The 21,802-nt window shown below is 43.8% G+C and overlaps 1 protein-coding gene across 3 annotated transcripts in view; it reads left to right on the forward strand.

Moving 5' to 3' along the window:
• The window catches only part of LOC120978679 (L-selectin-like), an 869,073-nt gene that overhangs the window by 531,844 nt on the left and 315,427 nt on the right, over positions 1-21,802 (forward strand). The window lies entirely within an intron of this gene.

Raw genomic sequence — 21,802 nt, forward strand, 5'->3', positions numbered from 1 at the left:
AGTGGCGAACAGCCTATATGATCCCCTGGGATTTGTGGCACCTTTGACTGTACAAGGCAAATTCCTGTTAAGACAGTTCTCAGAGTCTGTATCTGACTGGGATGCTCCACTGCCCTCTGACAAACAACAAAAGTGGGAGTTGTGAAAGGAATGCTTGCATGCATTAGACAGTATTCACATACCAAGGTGTTACACTCCAACATCCCTTACAGCCACGCGGAGGAGAGAAATCCACATCTTCTCAGATGCGTCTACTGAAGCCATCACAGCTGTTGCTTATTTAAAAGTAATAGACTATTCCAATCAAGCACATGTTGGATTTCTGTTTGGAAAGGCAAAATTAGCTCCAAAACCTGGTAACACCATTCCTAGACTCGAACTTTGTGGGACTGTGCTAGCCGTAGAGATTGCGGACTTTATACAACGTGAGCTGGATATTCAGGTGGATGACATTCAATTTTACACAAACAGTAACATCTACAACCAGTCAAAACGCTTCTACGTTTATGTCAGTAACCGCATTGAAAGGGTTAGAAGATCCTTTAAACCTGAACAGTGGCACTATGTTCCATCTCATTTCAATCCCGCAGATTGCGCCACCAGACCGGCATCTGGAAGAGTCTCTGCAACTTCTTCTTGGTTGACAGGTCCAGAGTTTCTGCTGAACCAGAAAGAAGAAACTCCTACCCAAGACCTCTTCAGTCTCCAGAACCCTTATGAAGATCCAGAGATTCGGCCTGAAGTTAGTACCTTCGTCACCAAGTCTGAAAGGAGGGCTGGCTTGGGCTGTCATCGCTTTGAACGCTTCTCTAGATGGTCAAGACTAATTCACATCATTGCAAGGTTAGTCCACATTGTTCATTGTTTTCATGCTGAGAAGCATAACACTGACTGTCGCAGTTGGCACCTGTGCCATAAACCTCTCAAGGCAGAAGACATTATTCTAAGTGAATTGCTTGTGATACGTAACGTACAGCAGAGTGCCTTTAAAATGGAACTGAAATGTATACATGACAAGCAAGATATACCAAAAGGCAGCTCCATTTTCAACTTGAAACCAGTGATTGATGATCGTGGCATGCTGAGAGTTGGTGGTCGCCTAAACAAGGCTAAGCTAGAGATTGCAGAAATGAATCCCCTGCCATTCTCACTCCAGCAACTCTTCTCACTCAGAAGTTTGGATCTGTTCCTAATCCACCTGAAGAGTCTTCTTCTAGTAACATATATCTGAAACAGTGGAAGCACGTTCAACATCTGGCCAACTGTTTCTGGAGCAGGTGGAAAAAAGAGTACTTAACGCTTCTGCAAGCACGTAGAAAGTGGCAACAGTTCAAGCCAAACTTACAGATAGGAGATCTTGTACTCATGAAAGACCAGAAGGTGGAAAGAAACTCCTGGCCCATGGGACTCATCTCAAAAGTCTTCATCAGTGAAGGTGGCAAAGTTCGCAAGGTGGGAGTCACCATCGCAAAACAAGGCCATCCCAAATCCTTTATCAGGCCTGCATCTGAGATTGTTCTCCTCTTACCCATAGAGGAATGATTCTTTTACTTGAGGAACTTTATTCCTGGGAACCAGAAGACTCAAGGCGTTGGACTGTTCCAGTCCACCATTTCCAGTGTGTTCTTTTTGTTTGTTTTTTGTCTTTCAGGTTCCAACATTTCATGGACATTTTGTAGTTGCATATATAGTGAAATCCAAGGATTTCAGATGGGGAGTGTGCTGTTCCAGCCTTTATTCTTCTATTCTACTAATTGTTGTGTTTGCATTATCTTATCTTTTACTATGTTGTGTAACGCTGCCACCCTGTGGTTATTCTTATAATACTTCTTATAGTGTGTTATGTAAATTCCCATTGCATTGCTCTCCTCCCTCTTTTGTGACATCACATCCTCTGTAAGGTCCTTCGTCCTTCCTCTTTGTTGCAGACTTCAAGCTGGTGAGAGCAATTCTTTTTGACCTCTAATATCCTCTAGAATACCCTCATTTCCCTGCATTTGTTTTCAAGGCAAATCAATAAATGATCAAAGCTTCACCATTGTATTCTCCTCACTGGATTATCACATGCAACTGGTGCCTATATCTGGAGATATTAGTGAGTTCAGCTATCTTCCATTGCTTGTACAGGGGCTATCACTCACAACCAATCAGGGGATTTTCTCTAATGTACATCTGTGGCAGAATACTGTGCTTAGCATAGGTGGTATGCTGGAGAACCACTATGAATGTACCTACAGTGGAGGCTGTGGACAAGGTGGAGGATGAGGAGGCAGAGGAGAACATTGGGGCAGAAATCCGATTATTGCAACACGGAGGTGGCATTGCCATGACCTGGCCAAGTTGCTGGTGTGCCTGGGTCGGAACCACATTTACCTAGTGGGCTGTAAAGGACATATATTGTCCTTTACCATAGTTACAACTCAACAAATCAGCGCTGGCATGAACTGTACCTGACACTATAAGGGAAAATAATAGCATTCTTAATACAGAATGCTTAGTAAAATAGGGCTGGAGGGGTTAAAAAAATAATAATAATAATTTAACTCACCTTAATCCACTTGTTCGTGCAACCTGGCTTCTCTTCTTTCTTCAGGACCTGGTTAAAAGACCTTTGATGACATCACTGCGCTCATCACATGGTCCATCACATGATCCATCACATGGCGATGGATCATGTGACGGACCATGTGATGAGCGCATTGACGTCACCACAGGTCCTTTTTTTTCTCCTGCACAGCAAAGAAGAAGAAAGAAGAGAAGCAGGGCTGTGCGAACAAGTGCATTAAGGGGAGTTAAAAAAAATTGTTTTAACCCCTCCAGCCCTATTTTTCTAAGCATTCTCTATTAAGAATGCTCTTATTTTCCCTTATAACCATGTTATAAGGGAAAAAAATAGTGATCGGGTCTCCATCCCGATCATCTCCTAACAAGTATGCGTGAAAATCGCACCGCATCCGCACTTGCTTGCGGATGCTTGCGATTTTCACACAGCCCCATTCACTTCTATGGGGCCTGCGTTGTGTCAAAAACGCACAAAATAGAGCATGCTGCGATTTTCATGCAACGCACAAGTGATGCATAAAAATCACCGCTCATGTGCACAGCCCCATAGAAATGAATGGGTCCGGATTCAGTGCGGGTGCAATGCGTTCAACTCACGCATTGCACCCGCGCGGAAATCTTGCCCGTGTGAAAGGGGCCTAAGAATGAATGGCACAGCAGTGGAACAACATGCAGAGGGCGATTACACAGAGATGGCACTGACCCTGCACTGTCCCTGCAGTCTTCCTATGCTCTCTCTACAGTGTCTGAAAACTCTCCCTACACTATCCCTGCATTGTCCATAAGTAGAAATGAGCGAATCGAAGCTGACGAAGTGGAATTCGTTATGAATTTCAGCAAAAATTTGATTTACACCAAATGCAAATTTTACTCGCGCTTTGTAGTAACGAATTTTTCCTAAAATGGCTGCTGCACATGTGAGGACATGGAGAAAGGAAGTCTGGGAAGGCGTTATCACCCATACTGACATGCATGCAGCCAGTGATGTCTGCAGGCGCTAGGGACAGTGATAGAAAAATCGTCATTGTACTAAAAAAAAAAAAAAAATTTACAAGTGCAAGGAAAGATTATTCAAGGTGTAGGGAAAGGATAGGGAGGAATAATTCCACTGCATTTATGTTGAACAGGGTTCAGTCTGGGAGGTGACAGCCTGGTTAATAGGAACAATCCTATTACACCTTGCAGCACTGACTGACGATACAAATTGCCATTATACACCTCTGTAATTCCAGCAAACCATTCTTATTAGGGTGCAAGTGCTGTTTGATACAGGCATTAACAGGGTTTATTACAAGGAAATATTTCTACGTTTTATTTGTCCTTGTGTGGTGCAGTTATATGTTCTAAAGCATTTTTTTGGTTGTATTAGTGGGAAAAAAGGGCTTATTATCTGTTATGTGGTGAAGCCCTTTTTTGCGTGTATTAGTGGAAAAAGGAAAAATTTCTTTGCCGCTCAGCAATGCAGTTATCTGTTTCAAAGCCCTTTTTTTCGTGTATTAGTGAAAAAAGAAAAAATATATTTGCCGCTCAGCGGTGTAGTTATCTGTTTTAAAGCCCTTTTTTGCGTGTATTAGTAGAAAAAGGAAAAATAAATTTGCTGTTCAGCGGTGTAGTGAGATATTTTACAGCCCAGTTTGCTGTGTATTACTGGCGAAATACAAATATATTTGCCTTTCATTGTTGCACTTATCTGTTGAAAAGCCTTTTGTGTAAAAATATAAAATAATAGGGCTTATTTGCCGTCAGCGGTGCACTGAGATATTTTACAGCCCAGTTTGCCGTGTATTACTGGCGAAATACAAATATATTTGCCTTTCATCTCTGCACTTATCTGTTGAAAAGCCTTTTGTGTACAAATATAAAATAATAGGGCTTATTTGCCGTCAGCGGTGCAGTGAGATATTTTACAGCCCAGTTTGCCGTGTATTACTGGAGAGATATTACTATATTCGCTTTTCATCGTTGCACTTATCTGCTGAAAAGCCTTTTGTGTAAAATTAGAAAGAAATTACAGCCGAATTGCCGTTGAGCGGTGCAGTGAGATATTTTACAGCCCATTTTGCCGTGTGTTACTGGCAAAATATACATTCATTCGCCGTCCTGCGTTGCGCTTATCTGTTGAAAAGCCTTTTGTGTAAAATACTAAAAAAATTAGGGCCTAATTGCCGTTCAGTTATATGTGGTGAAGCACTTTTTGGGGGATGAACCGAATTACGTAGTGGTGAAATTTTTTACGTGAAATAGACTTGTTTTGGGAAAATTGCTGGTTGCGAGTAGACTTTCTTCTGTATGAACCGAATTCCATTATCTTTTCATTGGTGACATTTTTTTATTTCAACCATGTTTTCTTCTGGAAAAGAAAATGGGTGATTGTACAACTCCTTTTGCGGTATGGACTGAAGTACTTAGTGGTGAAATTCTTTATGTGAAACAGGCTCTTTTTTGGAAAATGTATGCGTGAATGTACACCTCCTTTTGCGGTATGGAACGACATACTTAATGGTGAAATTCTTTCTCTGACACTGGCTTTTTTTCGGAAAATGTATGGGTGAATGTACACCTCCTTTTGCGGTATGGAACGACGTTCTTAGTGGTGAAATTCTTTCTGTGACACTGGCTATTTTTTGTAAAATGTATGAGTGAGTGTACGGTACACCTCCTTTTGCGGTATGGACTAAAGTACTTAGTGGTGAAATTCTTTCTGTGACACTGGCTCTTTTTCGGAAAATGTATGGGTCAATGTGCACCTCCTTTTCCAGTATGGAACGACTTACTTAGTGGTGAAATTCTTTATGTGACACTGGCTTTTTTTCGGAAAATGTATGGGTGAATGTACACCTCTTTTTGCGGTATGGAACAACGTACTTAGTGGTGAAATTCTTTCTGTGACACTGTCTCCTTTTTAGGAAAATGTATGGGTGAATGTACACCTCCTTTTGCTGTATGGACTGAAGTACTTAGTGGTGAAATTCTTTATCTGACATTGGCTCTTTTTAAAAAAATTTATGGGTGAATGCACACGTCCTTTTGCGGTATGGGCCAAATTTCATAGTGGTGAAATGTGTAATATGAAATCGGCTTGTTTTGGGAAAAACTATGGGTGACTGTACACCTCCTTTTGCCGTATGGGCTGAATTACGCAGTGTTGGTATTTTAAATTTCAAAGTAAACTCTGCTGCTCTGTATCTCTTATAAAGTCAATGTCTCCAAATATGCCCCTCTCACGATTTACACCAAATACATTATTATTATGTAAAGATCCAAGAATTATGTTGGAGGCATGTAGTGTATGCAAGCCATGTGCAACCACTCTCATCACTCTCACGCTGATCTGCACCTGGTTTGCCTGGGTGAACGGAGTCACACAGGGGAGGAACTGCTCTGTGTCCTTCAGCAAGAAATCGGATCCTGGCTTTCTGCATGACAATTCAAAATCGGAACCATGGTGACCGACAACGGGAAGAACATGGTGTCGGCGCTGTGTCAAGGATGGCTGAGCCATGTGCGCTGCATGGCACACGTGTTCAATCAGCTTGTCAAGCGGTTCCTGAAGTCTTTCACCCATCTGCAAGACATCCTAAAAATGGCCAGGAAACTTTGCATGCACTTCAGTCACTCGTACACCGCAAAGCACACCCTGCTTGCGCTTCAGTGGCAGAACGGCATCCCCCAACATAGGCTGATTTGCGACGTTTCCAACCATTGGAATTCCACCCTCCACATGTTGGAACGACTGTATAAACAATTTCCTGATGATCCAAGCGGACAGGAGTACTCCCCTGTGTAACTTCGATGTCAGCCAGTGGCAGCTCATGCGTGACACCTGCAGTTTTCTCAGGCCCTTTGAGGAGGCCACGTTATTTGTCAGTCACCAGGACTACGGGATGAACGATATCATTCCACTGCTTCATGTCCTGGAACAGATGCTGGTAAATCTGGCTGGTCAGGGGACTGGAGACGTGGCACCTAGAAAGATGGCGGCAGAGTTTGATAAGTTTGTCTGCCAATATCTCTGTTTACAGTCAGTGAACGGGAACATCATTTATCGCTAGCATATGCAAACACTAACCAATGGGGTGTTAACTGCCAGAAGTAGATAATCGGCACAAAGGAGCAGTCATTTTCACAGCTCGAGGTATCCTCCCAGAAGCTTGACCTCTGCACATCGACGGTATGCATTGCAAAGCTTGTCTAAAAGAAAAATCCCACAGTGCACCCTCTTGTAGGAAACTCTTGATCTGGCACGGGCTGCTTTGTTCCTTCAAAAACAATGGATTTTGTACAGCGTGACACCAATGTATAATTTTTTCATACACCAAACTGAAAGAGTATTCCAAGCATCTGTCTGTCCACATAGCTGCCGAGAAGCAGAAGGGTCTGGCCATTGAAGTGGGCTCAGAGCTGAACCTAAAAGCAAAATTTTCCTGTTTACTGGACTCAAAGGAAAGGACAGAGATCCACTGGCTGTGCTCATACAGATTTCATCCAAGCTTTCACTCACCAAGGCAAGCACAGAGGACTGGATTGTGTGGACAGGTTGGTTCTGCAGGACATACAAAGAGGACGATCTATTGGAGGTGTTACCTAAGATATTTACTTGCCTCCCACTCTTCCTATATAATGGCTCCGAGGCGTTCACGGCTATCGTAGGGATGTTGTTCCAAAGAAACTTTGACTGTTGTTTCGGTAATCTAGTGATCAGTTCTCAGGACCCTTATGCGGCTAGCAGCAATTTGGACTGGGTATGACGTGTCTGGATCAGTGTCAGCCACAGAGCTTATTTTCTCTGTGCCCGTCGAACCTCGCATGGACATTTCTTATGCCATCCATGCAGAGGACTTCAAGACTTTATGGAATTATATTTATAAATCAAAGGACAAGGTCACGTTGGAGGAAGTGGACAATTTATTCCAAAGTCTTTACTCGCATTTCTTCAGACACTTTCGAATCCACTTATCAGCAACCCAGCTCTTCACGGAATGAGCTGGAATCGGCTTGTTTGCTTGACTGTCCTCCAGTTATCAGCCATAACCCCATACATTTCTTGATCCGTATGCATTACCCTGGTGCTCACCCCGACACTGGTCGTCAATCCATTCTTGTTGATGAAGCACTGTGTTTTTCCAGTTTGTCTTTTAATTCCTGTGGTTTTGCCCCTTCTGTGTTGTATTTTATGTGTGTTAATATCCTGTTTGTCAAATAAAAAAAATTTCTCCCCCGTTCAAAAAAATCAAAAAATCTAATTGGTTTGTGATTTAGTAGCCAAAAGCAGGAGTGGGTACAAAACACAGGAGACATGCAACTATTCCGTTCACTTGTCAACTCTGTTTTGGATCCACTTCTGTTTTTTTGGGCATTAGCAATACTGATGGATTACTGACCAAATGCTGGCTAAGTGAAGGCGGATGCTCCACAGACAGGATCCGTTTTTTGCGGGTTATTGTTCTGACAGATCAGAGGAAGGGCAAAATAATCAGTGAAGTCGACACAATCTTACTACTGACACCCTCTCTACAATGTCGGGGTGCTCTACATCTATGTGAAATCTGCTGATGTCAGTGTAAAAGGAGTGCGCTTCTTCTTGGCGCTAACATTTACCTCTAAGGCTGAGTTCATACGTGAGTTATTTGGTCAGTTTTGGCCCCGTGACTGCCCAAATAACTGAAGTCTGCAGTGATTCTAAGTGTGATGCCTGTAATCTGCATGTTATACGGACTCTCAGTATTATTTCATTACCAAAGCAGACTCCCTACGCGTGTTACTGCAAGGCACAGTATTCTGTACCACTATAAAGGCTCTCTGCAGCCAGGAAATAGCAATTTTTTAACAAATTTTGCCGCAATTTTATTCGAAACAAACAAAATTTTTCCAAAAAAATTCTGTGAACCGGCGAATCAATTTTATTTTTTATTCACTTATCTCTATCCCTAACCAATATTCTACAATTAAAAGATTGCTAAAACACTGATCCTAGCACTTGTCACATCTTTCCCTATGCTCAGTTTAGACCAGACGGTATTAGGGCTTTTTATAGGGCTGTAACATTACAGGGGATGGCTATCTGCTGATTGGCTGACTGCATGGCATTATGGGTCATATCATGTTCCCGGGCTTCTTACTTTCACATGTGTAGTTGCTATTTTAGGAAAAAAAAGATTTGTTACTACAAAGCGAGAGGAAATTCGGATTTGTGGCAAATTGATGTTTTCCTGAAATTCAGATCAAAGTAAATTTGTTTCACTTTGATTTGCTCAACATTACTGATGACCTATCCACAGGATAGATCATCAGCCCAAAAAAATCCTAGAAAACCCCTTTAAATATGCTTCTCTATAAGTGGCCAGTTGCTATTCGGAGACTCTACACATTTAAGTAGTGTAGGAAGGCGCAAGGGTCCGTTGTTGACGGAAGGTATGTGTCACCGATGTTCCTGGCCTAGGTGAAGTAAGAGCCGGTATTTTCAGGTGTCTGCGGCAGCTAATGCTGATTGACACTTTGCTATTTTAGTATGGCCGTATAGCTGATCTGGGATGGCTCTTACTGGGAGTAGTCAAAGTGCTGGGTGGGTAACTACTCCCCACATCCAGGCCAAGTCTTGACTGGCCTATAAAATCCCAGCCGGCAGTGTCAGCTAGGAGTGATTACCTTTCTCTGACAGAGGAGCTCTGGAAATCACTGGTGTGGGAACTGAGCCCTGTGCTGGGCTGAAAAACTGAAACCTTTGTGTGAGGAGAGCAGGCCACCTAAAGCCTGCATTTGGACTGCTGGAGGCAGAACCGCCGACAAAGTGAAATTTTTTTGTTATGCACAAACTTTCTACTCGTTGTGAACAAACACCAACCCTGCAAAGAGTGTTTTTTATTTGACCTTATGTGTGAATAAACACGGACATTTGAATTGCGAACTTGTACTTTGCCTCCGTACTGCACCCAATTATCCCAACTACCAGAGCGAATCCCCCCAGTAGCTACTGTTGAACCTGTTTAATACTGTTGGAAAGGTCAAGATCTCAGAAAATCAGGAAAGAAAGCGACATCTACAGTGTCTTTGTTTGCGTTATGTCACATTACATTATATAAGAGCATCATGTCCACTCACTTATTTCCCACAATACATGTGGTTGAAGGGCAGGTTGGGCAATAAGAGACAAAGGAAAGCTGTGAGGTAGAGGGGAAGTCAAACTCTATTTAAAGATGTGTTCACATCTGGCTTTTGTCCCACGTTTAACATATACACATGAAATATGAGTGAAACGGATGCCATATAGTGGAATCCATCATGATAGGGTCCTATTGCAAAAAAAAAAGTATCCATTTAACGTATATGTTTTTTTGCTGGATTCTGCAGGGTGGAAAAGTGTAGTGTACTATACATTTACATCCTTTTTCCCCAACAATATATATATTTACATAAATGTTCTATAAAATTATATTTTAAAATGGCTGTAGAACTGATTTGTTTATGGAACAACTGAAAAGTGATTCACATTAGTACGTATTGCTCAGCAAGTGAAACAGTTTTCTTCAACATACAGTATTTATGTGGGCCATCATTTTCAAATATGACTATTCTCAAAAACAATTGAACAACCAAAAGTTAAACAGCACCACTGGTCTTCATATCAATCAAGATCCATACAGTGGCGGTGCCAGCAGTGTTGGACCCTAGCCTCTGGGCCTCTTGTATACAAAATAACGGTCAGAGGCAGTAACCTTTAACCTGGAACTGTATTTCCTCCATTTCATGACTGCTCCTGGATCTAGCAGACTGCATGCAGAGGAGCTCTTGATCTATTCCTGGACTTATGATGGAATTGTCTGTGAGTACTCTCACTGATTGAGTGAGGCTGCTGTATAATGTTTTATGTACTGACACGTATGTTGTTTTTATGCTTATGTTGTAGTTTTACAAAGTTATTCTGAAAAAAGAATACATACAGATCTGATGTCTCACGTTTCTTGACTTCTGAATTATTGTTAAGCTGTCTGACTAGTGTTATACAACAGTCAATAACGCTAAGCAGAACAATGAGCATTTATAAGCTGTCAGGAGTTCAGAGACAGGGGCTACAGATTGAGCCTGTAGGAGGCTAGAGTTAAATTGAATAAAATATGTGTGTTAACCCTAGCAACCATGTGGGGGGAAGCGTGCAAGAGCACAGTTAAGGACATGTGGAAGCGACCACATGGATGAAAGGGGTGAGAGTCAGAAACGAGACTAAGGCTACTTTTACACTAGCGTTTTTGCTGGATCCGGCAGGGTTCGCTTCCGTTAGGGTACTTTCACACTAGTGTTAGAAGAATAGAGAGACATGGCCATTCAAGTATGGCAGAGACAGAGAGATTACACTGCGTGCAGAATTATTAGGCAAATGAGTATTTTGACCACATCATCCTCTTTATGCATGTTGTCTTACTCCAAGCTGTATAGGCTCGAAAGCCTACTACCAATTAAGCATATTAGGTGATGTGCATCTCTGTAATGAGAAGGGGTGTGGTCTAATGACATCAGCACCCTATATTAGGTGTGCATAATTATTAGGCAACTTCCTTTCCTTTGGCAAAATGGGTCAAAAGAAGGACTTGACAGGCTCAGAAAAGTCAAAAATAGTGAGATATCTTGCAGAGGGATGCAGCACTCTTAAAATTGCAAAGCTTCTGAAGCGTGATCATCGAACAATCAAGCGTTTCATTCAAAATAGTCAACAGGGTCGCAAGAAGCGTGTGGAAAAACCAAGGCGCAAAATAACTGCCCATGAGCTGAGAAAAGTCAAGCGTGCAGCTGCCAAGATGCCACTTGCCACCAGTTTGGCCATATTTCAGAGCTGCAACATCACTGGAGTGCACAAAAGCACAAGGTGTACAATACTCAGAGACATGGCCAAGGTAAGAAAGGCTGAAAGACGACCACCACTGAACAAGACACACAAGCTGAAACGTCAAGACTGGGCCAAGAAATATCTCAAGACTGATTTTTCTAAGGTTTTATGGACTGATGAAATGAGAGTGAGTCTTAATGGGCCAGATGGATGGGCCCGTGGCTGGATTGGTAAAGGGCAGAGAGCTCCAGTCCGACTCAGACGCCAGCAAGGGGGAGGTGGAGTACTGGTTTGGGCTGGTATCATCAAAGATGAGCTTGTGGGGCCTTTTCGGGTTGAGGATGGAGTCAAGCTCAACTCCCAGTCCTACTGCCAGTTTCTGGAAGACACCTTCTTCAAGCAGTGGTACAGGAAGAAGTCTGCATCCTTCAAGAAAAACATGATTTTCATGCAGGACAATGCTCCATCACACACGTCCAAGTACTCCACAGCGTGGCTGGCAAGAAAGGGTATAAAAGAAGGAAATATAATGACATGGCCTCCTTGTTTACCTGATCTGAACCCCATTGAGAACCTGTGGTCCATCATCAAATGTGAGATTTACAAGGAGGGAAAACAGTACACCTCTCTGAACAGTGTCTGGGAGGCTGTGGTTGCTGCTGCACGCAATGTTGATGGTGAACAGATCAAAACACTGACAGAATCCATGGATGGCAGGCTTTTGAGTGTCCTTGCAAAGAAAGGTGGCTATATTGGTCACTGATTTGATTTTGTTTTGTTTTTGAATGTCAGAAATGTATATTTGTGAATGTTGAGATGTTATATTGGTTTCACTGGTAAAAATAAATATTTGAAATGGGTATATATTTGTTTTTTGTTAAGTTGCCTAATAATTATGCACAGTAATAGTCACCTGCACACACAGATATCCCCCTAAAATAGCTAAAACTAAAAACAAACTAAAAACTACTTCCAAAAATATTCAGTTTTGATATTAATGAGTTTTTTGGGTTCATTGAGAACATGGTTGTTGTTCAATAATAAAATTAATCCTCAAAAATACAACTTGCCTAATAATTCTGCACTCCCTGTAAGTCCCTGAGTGACCGAGATGACCTGTGAGAACTGAGAATTATCATATCCAGTACCTCTTTATTGTAAAGATGAAGTTAAAAGAAAGCTAAATTTCATCTTCATAATACAATTTTGTCTGCTTCTTTAAATGTACCACAGTGTAAAGCAGAAAGAAATGGTTTGCATATGAACTGAAAGTGAAGGCTGTAGCAGGGGCGTTGCTAAGGTCTCGAAACATCCGGGGCCAAAGCCCGAATAAATATGGTCCAGTTTTTTAAGTCTCTCCCCCCTCCTTCACCCACACACCGCATTTTGCTGTACTTGCTATACAGTAGCACATACCTCTCACATCCAGGGCCTCCTAGGTGACGTCTCCTCTGATGTAGATCTTCTTTGTCATCATCTTCTCCATTTGGTCTGGACAAGTTCTCTCAGCCACATCTCGTCTCTGCATAGTGTGACACACAGACATCTTAGCTTCTGCACTTTTCTATCATCATCCCCCAACCTGGAATCCCCACTGTGTTATCCTGCTGCTCCCTGTGCTTCCCAAAACCCCAAATACTATCCTGAAAAAATAATAGTGCCCCCATAGTAATAGTGCTCCTCATAGTCTTACCAATAGTAATTCCCTTCTAAAATGTCCTCGCTAGTAATACTGCCCCCTACAGTGCATGCAACAGTGATAATGCTTCCCAATAATGCCCCCATTAGTAATACTGCCCCCTACAGTGCCCCAACCATGATAACACTCCCCAAGAGTGTCTCCATTAGTAGAAGAGCCCTCCAGTATTAATAATAGCCTCACAGGGCCCCTGTCACGAATGAAGTTAGCAGATAGCTGGAACATATAAATAAATAAATGAGTGACTGGCTTGATCCCAAACTAAGGAGCTTATAGGTGAGCCCTATAAAACCCTAAGAGCTCTCCCTGACCGCTATGCACATGCAAGGGTCTGTATGGTGGATGATTGCATGCCCGCGTACCAAATACTGTGTGACACCTGAAAACCCTATAATAGTGTGGGGACACGACCACCGGCTCCCTGCACTTAATACGGAAGGAGTCAGGGTCACCTAGAATCAAGCCAGCAAGGAAACACAATAAAGTAAATGACTTATCTGAACAAACAGCAGAAGCAGCCTCCAGCAGTGAACACCTCATCCAGGAAGTAGTATAAACCGCAAAGTGAGGCAGTATGGGAGGGATTATAAAGGAAGACGATTAGTCAAAATAAGTGACACCTGGCAGAAGGAAAGGAGATGAGAAAGTGAAACCAAAACAAAGAACATCATACAAGAGGTAGAGAAGAACGTCTGCCAGATCTTCTCACAGAACTGGCGGGTGGACTCCGGACACTCAGAGCCCACCTTCTCAGGATGAGACCTATGGAAAGCCCTGATGAGACGAGTGGCCTTAATGTCCGCCACTGGGACCCACATCCTCTCCTCAGGACCATAACCCTCCCAATGAAAGAGGTACTGAAGAGAACCGCGGATAATGCGAGAATCCACAATCCTAGAGACCTGAAATTCAAGATTACCATCAACAACAATCGGAGAAGGAGGCAAAGAGGAGGGTACAGTGGGTTGGACATAAGGTTTTAATAGGGACTTGTGAAAAACATTATGGATCTTCCAAGTCTGAGGAAGATCAAGACGGAAGGCAACGGGATTGATGACGGACAAGATCTTGTAAGGCCCAATAAACTTAGGACCCAACTTCCAGGAGGGAACCTTCAGTTTGATATTCTTTGTAGACAACCACACCAGATCACCAACATTCAGGTCCGGACCAGGCACACGTCTCTTATCCGCCACACGCTTATATCTCTCACTCATCCTCTTCAGATTACCATGAATCTTTTGCCAAATAAATGACAAAGATGAGGAAAATCTCTCCTCATCAGGTAAACCAGAAGACCCCTCTCCAGAGAATGTCCCAAACTGCGGATGAAACCCATATGCACTAAAAAATAGTGACTTATCAGAGGACTCCTGGCGACGGTTATTTAAAGCAAACTCAGCAATGGACAAAAAAGAATACCAATCCTCCTGATTCTCCGCCACAAAACAGCGCAGATATGTCTCCAGATTCTGATTGACGCGTTCGGTCTGACCATTCGACTGCGGGTGAAAAGCAGAAGAGAACGACAACCGAACCCCCAAGCGAGAACAGAAGGCCTTCCAGAATCTGGAAACAAATTGCGTGCCCCTATCAGAAACGATGTCTGAAGGAATGCCATGCAATTTAACAATATGATCAACAAACGCTTGCACTAGCGTCTTAGCATTCTGTAACCCAGGAAAGGGAATGAAATGTGCCATTTTGCTAAAATGTTCCACCACCACCAGAATCACAGTCTTCCCCGAGGAACGAGGCAGGTCCGTAATGAAGTCCATGGACAGATGCGTCCAAGGACGGGAAGGAATGGGTAACGAGAGGAGAGAATCCGATGGCCGTGAATGAGGGACCTTGGCACAAGCGCAGGTCTCGCAGGCTGCCACAAAACCCTCAACCGTCTTACGAAGAGCCGGCCAACAGGATCTCCAAGCAATGAGATCCACTGTGGCTCTACTCCCTAGGTGCCCAGCAAGGAGAGTATTGTGGTGCTCCTTAAAAACCTTGTCGTAAAGCGAGAGGCACAAACAACCTCCCAGGAGGACAAAGATCAGGAGCCTCTGCCTGGGCTGCCTGAACCTCTGCCTCCAAATCAGGATAAAGAGCAGAGACGACCAACCCTTCAGCTAAAATGGGACCCGGGTCTTCAAAGTTCCCCCCTCCCGGAAAACAATGTGACAGGGCATCCGCCTTCACATTTTTAACCCCAGGGCGGAATGTAACAACAAAATTAAACCTAGAAAAGAACAAAGAGCATCTGGCCTTTCTCGGGTTCAGACGCTTGGCCGATTCCAAGTAGGCCAGATTCTTGCTCCCTCTAACCAATGGCGCCATTCCTCAAAAGCTAATTTGATGGCCAACAACTCCCAATCTCCCACATCGTAATTTCTTCCTGCAGAGGAGAGTTTCCTTGAGAAAAAGGCACACGGTCGCCATTTGGCAGGAGAGGGACCCTGAGATAAGACCGCGCCCACACCCACCTCAGAAGCATCCACCTCAACAATAAAAGGTAGAGAGACATCAGGTTGTACCAAAATGGGAGCGGAAGCAAAACTCTCTTTAATACTAGAAAAGGCTTTAAGCGCATCTACCGACCACGAGGAAAAATCCACCCCCTTTTTAGTCATATTAGTGAGTGGCTTAAAGGGGTTGTCCCACTTTGCTTTTTTAATCTTACCAGCAGTAAATGTCCTGATAACTTCCTGGTTTGGCTCAGGCAGTTGAGTGAAGGCCGGCCACGCCTCCTCATGACTCTCAGTCCTTGCGTGCTCGTTCATGTGGATGAGTCATCCTTCTGGAGCCTGCAGAGTATGTAAAGCCCATCCCCTGGCTGGGGAATCACTCAGTGACCACTGACCAATGCTAGTAAACTAATGTAGTAACTTGTGGCTGTCCTGCATTCTAATACACTTTTACACATAAAACCTGTGTTACAAACCCATTCTGTGCAGCAAAAACAATAAATCACTACAGCCCAAATGCATGTTAGCTAGTAGCCATATGATCTGTGCTAGATATAGATAGATATATTCACTGACTTATTACCCAGCTTTCCCGATGTCTGATATTATCACTGACTTATTACCCAGCTTTCCCGGTGTACAATATTATTACAGACTTATTACCTAGCTTTCCCGGTGTCTGATATTATCACTGACTTATTACCCAGCTTTCCCGGTGTACAATATTATCACTGACTTATTACCCAGCTTTCCCGGTATCAGATATTATCACTGACTTATTACCCAGCTTTCCTGGTGTACAATATTATTACAGATTTAGTAATAGGAAAATGAGCGAGCACTCATACACTTGGCAACCAGATTGACATGTGCAGAAAATATTTATTAAATCCCCATAAAATACAAGTAATAAAATTTATAAGAACAATGTAGCAATAATATACAACATTACAGTCACATATATTGTGGTAGATATGATCGACACTATATTCATATGACTCAATAGTGTCGATAAATTCAATAGTATATATCTCACGAAAAAACTTCAAGTATATGCTGTTATTGGGAAAGAGGGGGTATTATCTTCTAGCGCTCTATCCCAATTTGGGAAACTGAATGTCACTGAAAATGCTGTAGGTGTATTCACTGGGAGCGCAATATGTTCATAAAGTGTCCACAGGAATCCTGATAATATGAAAAGTCTCTTATAGCATATCCTTTTAAGCTCGATATGAGCTTTGGATTGAAGAAAACTTTAAATCGATGTTTGGCTTACCGTCTAGCGTCTGCTGTCTCCCTATTGCTTCAATGGAGCTTTAAATATTTGCCGGCTTATTCAGTCGCTCCATACAGCAAGCTGGTTTAAATTTCACGGGAGTTCCAAAGATCGCAGGAGTTACCACTCTGTTCCGCAATTTCCTTCGGTGCAGCTTTCAACGATAAGAATAGTTAATCCTTTACTGTAGAGATTTTCTTCTGTATGGCCATACAGTATTATCGGAGGCTTTTCAATGCAGGTACATCACTTGTTTCACCATACGCGTTACGGGTAGATTCACTCTCCCTTCCTCATCTACCCGTGGATATTATCACTGACTTATTACCCAGCTTTCCCGGTATCAGATATTATCACTGACTTATTATCCAGCTTTCCCGGTGTACAATATTATTACAGACTTATTACGCAGCTTTCCCGGTATCAGATGTTATCACTGACTTATTACCCAGCTTTCCCGGTATCAGATATTATTACTGACTTATTACTCAGCTTTCCCGGTGTACAATATTATTACAGACTTATTACCCAGCTTTCCCCGGTATCAGATATTATCACTGACTTATTACCCAGCTTTCCCGGTGTACAATATTATCACTGACTTATTACCCAGCTTTCCCGGTATCAGATATTATCACTGACTTATTACCCAGCTTTCCCGGTATCAGATATTATCACTGACTTATTACCCAGCTTTCCCGGTGTACAATATTATTACAGACTTATTACCCAGCTTTCCCGGGGTCTGATATTATCACTGACCTATTACCCAGCTTATGAGGGGGTGGGGGCATCTGTGGATGGCACTTATGGGGGGGGGGGGGGGTATCTGTGAATAGCACTTATGGGGGGGGATCTGTGGATGGCACTTATTGGGGGGGGCATCTGTGGATGGCACTTATGGGGGGGCATCTGTGGATAGCACTTATGGGGGGGGGCATCTGTGGATGGCACTTATGGGGTGGGGGGATCTGTGGATGGCACTTATGGGGTGGGGGGCATCTGTGGATGGCACTTATGGGGTGAAGGGATCTGTGCTCCTTCTGGACTCCTTCTGGGCACCAGAGAGCACGGCGTCCTCGGTTGCTATGACGCCGTGCGCTCCCTCCTGCTGCCGGAAAACAGTATTACGCTGCTATGATCTATAAGAGAGTATCACTGTATTCCGGCGGCAGGAGGGAGCGCACGGCGTCCTCGGTTGCTATGGCGCCGTGCGCTCCCTCCTGCTGCCGGAAAACAGTATTACACTGCTATGATCTATAAGAGAGTATCACTGTATTCCGGCGGCAGGAGGGAGCGCACGGCGTCCTCGGTTGCTATGACGCCGTGCGCTCCCTCCTGCTGCCAGAAAACAGTAATACACTGCTATGATCGGGCGCCCGCGCATGCGCAAAACTATGCGACGTGCGCGCTCACAGTGTGAGTGAGAGGCCGGCTGCAGGATCCCAATAGAAACCAGTGCGCAAGTGCGGCATGGATGCAGCCGGCGAGATGTGGCCGTATCCATGGGATACCAACACAAACAAAGGGGAGTGAAAGGAGCATTTTTAGGCTGAATTGTATGTTTTTTTTAATTACATGTATTATAAGAAATGTTCAGTGGGGGCAATGATTTAATGTAACCCTATTTAATGAAGTGGGACAACCCCTTTAACAACAGAGGAATATTTCAAAATTAACTTTCTGTAATAATTGGCAAAACCCAAAAACCGCATCAGCACCTTCTGATTCTCAGGAAGCTCCCAATCAAGCACAGCGCGGACCTTCTCAGGGTCCATCCGAAAACCAGAAGCGGAGAGAAGAAAACCAAGAAATTGAATCTCCGGAACCGCAAACACGCATTTTTCCAGTTTAGCGTATAATTTATTCTCCCCCAGGATCAGCAAGACCTAACATAGGTGGTCCCGATGAGTCTTGAAATCGGGAGAAAAAATCTAAATGTCATCTAGATACACCAGTACAAATTTCCCCATTAAATGATTACAAATGGAAGACGGCCGGAGCATTCATCAAACCAAAGGGCATAACCAAATTCTCGAAATGACCCTCAGGGGTATTGAAGGCCGTCTTCCATTTGTCCCCCTCCCTGACCCTGACTAGGTTGTATGACCCTCTTAAATCCAACTTAGAAAAAACTTTAGCCTCAGCAATCTGGTTAAACAGGTCTGGGATCAGAGGAAGCGGATATGGGTCACGAATCGGTTGAGCTCCCTGAAATCCAGACAAGGTCTTAAAGAAGCATCTTTTTTCTTAACAAAAAAAAAACCAGCGGCAACAGGTGACTTCAAGGGTCGGATGTGTCCCTTTCTCAGGCTCTCAGAGATATAAGTACGCATAGTGACTCTTTCAGGTTGGGAGAGATTGTATAGTCGTGATTTTGGCAGCTTGGCGCCTGGGATGAGATTAATAGGGCAGTCGTACTCCCGGTGAGGGGGAAACTCCTGGACACCACTCACGGAAAACACATCCGAAAATTCAGAGAGAAAAGATGGCACAGTCTTGGTAGAAACCTCTGAAAGAGACGCCGTGAGGCAATTCTCTCTGCAAAACTCACTCCAACCATTTATTTTCCTTGCTTGCCAATCAATGGTGGGGTTATGTTTAGTGAGCCAGGGTAGCCCCAACACTAGAGGAGTAGGTAATCTGCTTAAGATGAAACATGAGATATCCTCAACATGACCGTCACCCACAGTCAAACGGATATTGTGAACTATGCCCTTTAACGATCTTTGAGAAAGTGGAGCGGAATCGATAGCAAAAACAGGTATATCCTTTTCCAAAGTGCATACCTGGAAACCATGCGTTATAGCAAATTGATTATCAATGAGATTGACAGCTGCTTCACTATCTACAAAAATCTCACAAACAATGTTCTTGCTGTCTAGCACCACCCTGGCAGGTAGGAGAAAACGGGAACTACAAGCAAACCTTCAATTTCCGCATCAACCTTGCCAATAGTAGCAAATGTAAAGTTTTTAGAGGTTTTTTTTTTTTTTGTTTTGTTTTTATTACCCTCAGAAAACGCCATGAATCTCCTAGAAGGACAAATATTAGCCTACAGCAGTGAACACCTCATCCAGGAAGTAGTATAAACCGCAATGTGAGGCAGTATGGGAGGGATTATAAAGGAAGACGATTAGTCAAAATAAGTGACACCTGGCAGAAGGAAAGGAGATGAGAAAGTGAAACCAAAACAAAGAACATCATACAAGAGGTAGAGAAGAACGTCTGCCAGATCTTCTCACAGAACTGCCGGTGACAGCCCCAGGTGAAATAATGCCCCTTATTGTTCCCCCAGTGGTAATAAAGCTCTCTACAGACCCCTCAGTAGTAATAAGGCCCCCACAGTGCTCTTAGTAGAAATAAGGTGGATCTATAAGTTTCTCCGACAGAGCCCCCATTAGTAATAAGAAAGTCTCTGGATTTATAATACCCCTACAGTGCCCCAGTATTTATAATGCCCCCTAAAGTGCCCCCTGTAGTTATATTCCTCCCTCCACCATAGAGTTCCATGTAAATAACATCACACCATCTCTCCAGCCCCCTCCAATATACAGTCCCATGTAAATAACATCCCTCTGTAATGGGGCACCGAAGGCGCACTCGGTCTCCCATCAGCCGCAGACCTGCTGCTTAGCTTCGGGAGCGAGGATCTGTGTTCAGCCTCGTTCCCAGGACGGCTTTTGCTAGCTGGGAGGCTCCCTGCTCCTAGGTCTGCCTTGAGCGCCGAGCTGATCACTCGGTGCTCGACTTGTTTGTCTGTCGGTCATGTGACGCTGGCCACGTCACATGACCCTCACTCCCCACTATAAATACAGGCAACCTGCTGGCTACAGGTTGCCTGTGATTTTGGTCCCTTAGGCTGTGTATTATTATTGTTATTTAGCTTACCTTTGGATTTGACCCTTGATCTGCTTCCTGACACCTCTTCTGCCTGCTCCCTGAACCTTGACGCTACCTCTCGGATTTTGACCTCGGCTTGCTTTTGGATTTTGTCTTTGCCTCTTCTCTTGTACTGACGTGACCTCCTGGACTGACCCCGGCTAGTTGACCCGCCTCGCCCTTCCATTTTTGGTGGTACCTTGCTTGTTCCACCTCTCTGTCTGCTCTAGTGCTACCTATCATTGGCTGTCCGCATCCCTGCTGTCTCTATCTCTCCGCTTGCACTTACTCAGGTCAGAGACTGTCGCCCAGTTGCGCCCTGTCACCTAGGGCGGGTAGTGCAAGTAGGCAGGGACAGGGGACCGGGTGGCAGCTCAGGGGGTGCTCCTCTGCTCTATCTTTATACCCGCGACGCTACCCCGTGACAACCTCTCTATCTACAGACCGCTCCAAAATACAGTCTCATGTAAATTACATCACCTCCTCCCAGCCACTTTCAACATACAGTCCCAAGTAAATAATATCACCCCCTTGCCAGCCGCCTCCAACATGCAATCCCATGTAAACATCACCCCCTCAACATTCAGTCCCATGTAAATAACAACTTCCAGCAAATTATATAGCCCATTAAAATTTATATACTTTAATTATATTCCTTAAAAAATGAAATAAATATACACAGGACGATACTCACTGAGGGTCCATTCAGACGTATTGCCACACTAAGCACCTGCAAGATATGTAGGGGATAAAGGGAAAACTGTCCCTATCATCTCACTCTGATCTTGCTCAGCCCAGGGACAACCCCTAATGGTGGGGACTCCCTGTCCTCGAACCGAGGCTGATCTAAACCTCACCTAGCCCTGACACAGTGGTCCTGAGAGGGTGGTGAGGTAGAAAATGGTGCTAAAAATGTGGGCAGATACAGAAAAAAGGACAAACAAAAATGACAATACCACATATAGCTACCCTAATAATATAGGGACTATTGATGAACTGTGTATACAGCCCTCGTGCTGCTGGTTAATACAGCCAGCTAGGTACACAGTGCATCGTTATTGTACACATAAACGTCATTCATACCCCGACGCGTTTCCCCCACTCTG

The sequence above is a fragment of the Bufo bufo genome, chromosome 9 (genome assembly GCF_905171765.1).
Source record: "Bufo bufo chromosome 9, aBufBuf1.1, whole genome shotgun sequence".
NCBI classification, from domain to species: domain Eukaryota; kingdom Metazoa; phylum Chordata; class Amphibia; order Anura; family Bufonidae; genus Bufo; species Bufo bufo.